Here is a 6,000-nt window from a genome sequence, read left to right as displayed (position 1 = left end):
TGTACTGATTTTTCGGAATCTACCTACAGATGAAGCATGAACAACCTCGCTGCACTAGAGTCCTAATAAACTTCTCTTGCACTATTTTGGCCCGGGTGATAGCTAACCCACTGACACAAGAAATTCAAACTGATAAAAGCCTTCCTTAGCCACTTATCAGCCAGGTCAGGCTGTAAAATCATAACACAATGCATGCCTCTTCCATGGGGCACCCCACAGCAGCGATTAAAAAGCCCCCTCACTTCCATATCCAGTGGAGTTGTAGTTTATCACTATCACCCTCCCCAGCGAAATGGACACCAGTTCCAAGCCCCGCAAGTTGGTGCACGCAGGGCTCTGGGCCCTCGCCTCACTCTGCTGGGCCTCTCTACCTGTCCTCCCCTACTGTCTACAGGTCCCGAACATTAGAAAATAGCAAATGTGATGATCTTTGTGTGTCTCGGTGAAATGTGTGTGTGCGCGCGTGTGTTTGGGTGTAACGGGCCCTGTGTTTGGCCGCGCGGCCTGCCAGTCAGCGCGCGGGCCAATGGCGGGCTGCCTTATATAAAGTGAGTGTTTTCGGGCTCTCCGGGCTGCATGTACTGTATGTGGAGCAGTGTACAGTGGAGCGGAGGCAGAGCGGCTCCGCGAGCTCCTCTCCACTTTCCCATAGAGAGCCCCTGACTGGCCGCGGAGGGCGAGCCACGCACCAGCCCTCACGGCCCGCGAGCCCGCGAGGTAGGCTCCCCCGGCCGCCTGCCCTCCCCGCCGGCTCTCCCCGCACTTTCTGTTTTCCTACTCACTTGCGAGCCGCCGGGCTGCAGCCCCAAGGACTCCGCGGCAGGAGCAGCGGCGGCGGCGGCGGCGGCAGCCGGTAGGGTGGACTTGAGAGGAAGACGGAGGGAGCCCCGCGCGTCGGGAGCCGCCGCCAGCCGGCCCGCTCCCCGGGCACTTTCCCCCTCTGCCAAAACTTTGGGTCGGGAGAGGTCGGGGGCGAGGGTCGCGGCGGCCGCGCCGGCGGGGGGCGGGGGGCGCGGAGGCAGTGCCCTGCGGGCGGGAGGCTGGGGGCCGGGCTGGGGAGTAGTAGGCCAGCCGGTGCCAGGCTGCGTTTGCAACCAGCACCTCTCGGCACCCGGGCAGCGCCGCCCGAGAGGGGCACGGGAGCCGGGGCGCGGGCAGGAGCAGCCCGAGGAAAACAACAACAGCCCTCACGCCGGCGGGCGGCTCGTGGCCGCCCGGGGAGCCCCAAACTTCATCTCGGCGAAAGTACGTGGATCGCAGCCTGGGCTCGGCTGCCGGGGAGGTGGGGCCTGGGGAGCAGGGGCAGGGGAGGAAGGTACGGGGAGCCAGCCCTCGGTGGATTCATGGAACGTTTCGTGTGCGTCGGTGACCGGGAACAGCAGCCCAGTTGCTCGTTCATCTGGAGAGTTGGGATTCGGGTGTTCCGGCCCCGCGGATCGCTGCCCTCTCACCCCCCACCACTACCCAAATGCGCGGCGAGTAGAGAAAGTGCTGTTTTAGTGCCAGAGTAGCCGGGAGGAAGAATAGGGGGAGAGGGAAGAGGGCGAGGGAGAAGGGGAGAGAGAAGAGGGAGGGAACGCGGGGGGGGGGGGAGAGGGAGAGAGAGAGGGAGAGAGAGAGAGAGAACGGGAGGGAAGAGAGGAGGGGGAAGAGAGGAGGGAGGCTGTGTCAGGATTTTGCTTGAATGTGGGATTATGTTGTGTCAATAAGTTTAAGGTGGAGAGAGCAAGGCTGGGGGTGGTGGTGGCGGGGAGGAGGAAGGCCTTGGCTGTTTAAAGTCTTATTTCTGAAGGTAAGTTGTGGCATTGCATGGTCGCGATGACAGAAAACTTGCAGATCCTTTATCCGGGGATGGGGTCGATGGCTCTAGAAAGAGCTTCCCAGCCCTCTCAAGCCACACTCGTGTTACACTGTTATTCGCCGCGATCCGGGTCGCTAGTAGATTACAGAAATCAGACTCGAGGTTTCTTTTCCTCCTCCACCTCGTCTCGCTCGCTCACCCTCAGAAATGTATTATTATTTTTAATTTTTTTCCGGCATTGTACGAAACTTAACGTAACTGAGACCAAACCCGAGTCCTGTAATTTACAAGGACCCTGAATCCAAGGATCTGGAACACGGTAATGGGTGAAATATACGCGATCATTTCTGCTAAATGAGGAAGGTAAAACGAAACGATGCAAAAAGCTAAGACACAACATGTACGACAGAGGGTGGGGGGGGGGAGAGGGAGAGACGGAGAGAGAAGCTATTTTTTGCTTTCCTTTCTGTAGAAAGGAAAATAAAGCGTGCATTCCCCTTCCCTCCCGGTGTGTAGGGTCTAGTCAATATTTTCACTGTCTGAGGACAAATTAGTCCAGGTGGATCTTGTCGAAAAGTTTCTCGAGGTGGGGTGGAGGTGGGGGGGTACGAAGGGGAAGGTGGGTGGAGGTTGTGGGGGATGGGGACGGAACGAGCTCTGCCTCTGCTAATGATCATTGGCCTGGGGCTTTGAAACCATTGCCTGTCCTGCTAATGACACGTCCAGTTCTCTTCTCCCGTCCGCGGACGCCAGGCTGCCGGGGACTGGGGTACTTTCCCCGCGCGGGGAGGGACGTTCTTTGCCATCCCCTGGGGTTGCCCACTAGCGGCGTGGGGCCCTCGCGCGCGCCCCCTGTTCTGCGCGCCGCCACCACCTCTGCTCGCGCGACTTCTGTAGCCAGCCCGCGGCGAGGGGGTGCGGGGGTCCCTGGCGCGGACGACCCCGCGCGGCCACCCGGCGCCGGGCCCCACGCGCGCCGCGCGGTCCAAACCCGGAATGGCAGCGCCGGGCCAGGCGGCGGTGCCTCCCCGGGGGGCAGCGGAGGCAGCGGTGGTGGCGGCGGGATCTTCGCCGGGGCCCGCGGGAGGAGGAGGAGAGGGAGGAGGAGGGGAAGGAGGAGGAAGAGGAGGAGAGGGAGGTTTTTTCTGCTCAGACTGCCGCCAGTTCGAGCGGCCACGGGCACGGGGACACCCCACTCGTTGCTCCTCCGTTATGAAAAGGTGTTTAGCAGACTTTTACGCCCGGAGTGTGGGATTTGCACTTCATTTTTTCCCTCTCCCCTCTTCCCCAAAGCAAGATGGACTCTATTCCCTTTCTCTTTCTCCCTCTGCCTCTGTCTTGTCAGCCTTTAAGATCGACATTTTGTACTAAGATGCAAACTTGATGGTGACCAGCAACAAAGCCAGGGTGGGATCTCTTACTCCCTTCCTCCCCCTCCGTTTCCTAGCTCCCCCAACCCCGAACTCGAAGACCCGGTGGCCCTGCACTTGCCGCCCGGGCTCCGGCTAGTGTGTTTCCTCCCTCGGTTCCGATCTCCAATCTCGGGATTGTGACCGGAGCTGGGCGCTTGGGCGAAGGCTGTGGGTGGCAGCCCAGGTCCGCAGGGCTGAGGGCTGCGCTACCTGGATCCGTTGCCATCTCCGTGCTACCTCCTGCCGGCTCCTGGGCACCTTGGAGGCTCCGGCTGCCGATCGATTGCTATGATTTGGTTACTTACTGGTGTATTTGTCCTGGGGGCAGCGATCACTTGTGCAAGTTGATGAATGATCGTGGTAATGGTTTTGGGTTTGCAAAATGGATCAACTTTCTGCTTTGTCCATACGGGGAGTAGGGAGTGAGGGTGCTTGAGACACCTTGGAATGCCAGCTGGGCTACCCTCAGCCTCTGCCCTCTGAATACTGGGAGCTTCTTTGCCTGTATTGCCCCACAGTTCCAGCATGGGGGTGGAAGGAGGGGAAGGGTTGGTGGGAGATGGACTCCTAGTTTCTGGCTCCTTCATAGATGTTGCAGGAGTTGGGACTCTTGTAAAGCTCTACCATACTGATGATGTACCTTTATTTGATACTTTATAGGTCACTATCATATGACAAAGGCTTTGCCGCAGTTCATCTTCTCCCTGTGTACTTTCCATTTGCCTTCCTGGGTAAGTATGCAAATTCTCCATACAGGAAACCTGGGTGGCTATTAGTAATGACATAAGGGTCCTTACTGTTTACAGAAGAAGATGCTTTATTGGGGTTGCCACACCCCAAAAACCTTGTTTCACTGATGTTCCCACAACAGAAGCCTAGGATTCTCAGTATTTAGATTTCAGCTGCCGTTACTATTATTTTAAGATTGTTTAAATGTTCATTTCATGTTTATTTGCAAGTAAGTGTTATTTGACAACTTATTTTCAAATAGGCATTTTAATTGATAATGTAATTTACAGAGTTGGAGTCGTCGGATATTTAATGCTAGATAATATTGTAGAAAGATTGCAGCTTATGAGTGGAGAGAATTATTAAAAACCCAAAGAAGCATTGCACAGAAGGCCTCTCTGATTATCATGAGCGACATTTGCTTACTCTTCCCTAGGCCTCTTTCTCTGGTAACTTGTGTTGTTTGTGACAGTTACTTTTGTGGTGGGGAAGGGTGGACTGGGCAGTGTAGTAAATCTAGCATTTAGAGTACCAACCAGCTTGATTCTAAAGGCAAAGAACTGTGACCAAATTGAGCATGATTTCCTTGAAAATTTATGTATTTGGAGAAATTTGGTACATTTTAACAGCCTGTATATACAGTAAATAGTGACTTTGAAATTTGTTAAGTGCTTTTTTCAGATATATGCCTCCCAAATGGAAAAATTGGTGAAATAAAGTGTGGGACAGCAAGTGCCTGAAAAGTTTGTGAAAAGTAATGGTCTAGGTGAAAACAGAGGGTTTATAGAGCCTTGGGAAGCACAGCGGTGAGCCCAAACTGTAGAGAACTGACGTGTAATTTTGCCCCTCCATTGTAAGGAATGCCTCAGGTACTCTTAAGTTGCTGATAATTTAAGAAAACTGATTGAACTAAATTGTGTAAGTCAGATATGGTGCTTTGTAATACTACCATATGAAGATGGAGATTATATTTTGTCAATGAAAATGGACTTGGAATCAGTTTTTCATAAAAGAAAAAGAAGGGAACCTATTTGTATTGTTTCTTGGCTTGCTGGGATATTGTGTGTGTACTTAAAGTTCGTCTTATATTAAGAGGAATTGAGTTTGAAGACCAGGCCTTTCTGATAGTTTCCATACAGTAGCAAAATATACTTTGATATTGCTGAGAAACTTAGGTGAGATATAATATAAACTCTGTGTCCAACATCTTTTATGGAATGTGAGTATCATATTATTTCAGATAGTTTTAAGAACTTTCTAATACATCACACATACAACAGGCCAATTGGAGTGGTCAGAATGAGATGGTTCTGTAAGATGAATTTAGTGCACACCAAAATATGTAGATTTCATGTCTTTGATTTTTTTTTAAAGCTTGTTTGGAAGAGAAGTTTTTCATTTTTCAATGTATGGCAAGAGTATTCAAAGTGCATTCCTTATTACTAAAGAACACCGCATTTATACATGTGAGACACATTATTTTGTTCACTGGAGCAAACTTTTAATGTTAATTCTTTCCCCATGGAAATATATTTGACCAATTCCAAATTTAAAATGTGAATCTGGAATTTCTAGAATAAAAACTATTTGATAGTCTCCTGTATTTCTTTGAGATATCAAATAACTGCCTCATTAAAACAATATTTTCAAAAATAGTCTTGGTGTTTGAAGTCAGAGTAGTTTTTATAGTGCAAAACTTATAGTAATGGTCTAAAAAAGTCATTCTAACAATGAATTACTAGTTATTTGCATCTAAAATGTATTTATTAGATTTGAGGCTTGATTATCAAAACAAGAATTTAGGCACAGGTTTAGCTTCTACATTGCCAAGTGTTTCCCAATGTCACATTTTATTATTCTGCATATCTCTATTAAGTTCTGAAACTGAAGTCTTAATTTGCATTTCATTTTTAATGCTTGCTGTTAAAAAGGAGGTTCATCTATGTTGTTTTTCAGTGCTATATATTTGGAGGTGCACTGGCAGTTTTAAAAAGAATCTTTCACTAGAGACTTGAGATTTTAATAAAAATTTTCAATTTTCACACTTTTAAAAATCCA

General features: G+C 50.4%; 1 protein-coding gene across 11 annotated transcripts in view; it reads left to right on the top strand.

The window, feature by feature from the left end:
• Positions 1–564: 564 nt before the first annotated feature.
• The window catches only part of BBX (BBX high mobility group box domain containing), a 253,040-nt gene continuing 247,604 nt past the window's right edge, over positions 565–6,000 (top strand). For 6 of the 11 annotated variants that reach the window (XM_081138095.1, XM_081138103.1, XM_081138102.1 and 3 more), the window contains exons 1-2: positions 565–717; positions 3,874–3,944. The gene's annotated coding sequence lies outside the window, so the exon portion shown is untranslated. Of the gene's footprint in view, positions 854–1,007; positions 1,246–2,950; positions 3,022–3,873; positions 3,945–6,000 lie in introns of those variants that run through there. The other 5 variants (XM_081138097.1, XM_081138099.1, XM_081138101.1 and 2 more) reach the window with 4 other exon arrangements.

The sequence above is a fragment of the Miniopterus schreibersii genome, assembly GCF_964146895.1.
Source record: "Miniopterus schreibersii genome assembly, chromosome: 5".
NCBI classification, from domain to species: domain Eukaryota; kingdom Metazoa; phylum Chordata; class Mammalia; order Chiroptera; family Miniopteridae; genus Miniopterus; species Miniopterus schreibersii.
This window is presented reverse-complemented; position numbering and strand designations above follow the sequence as displayed.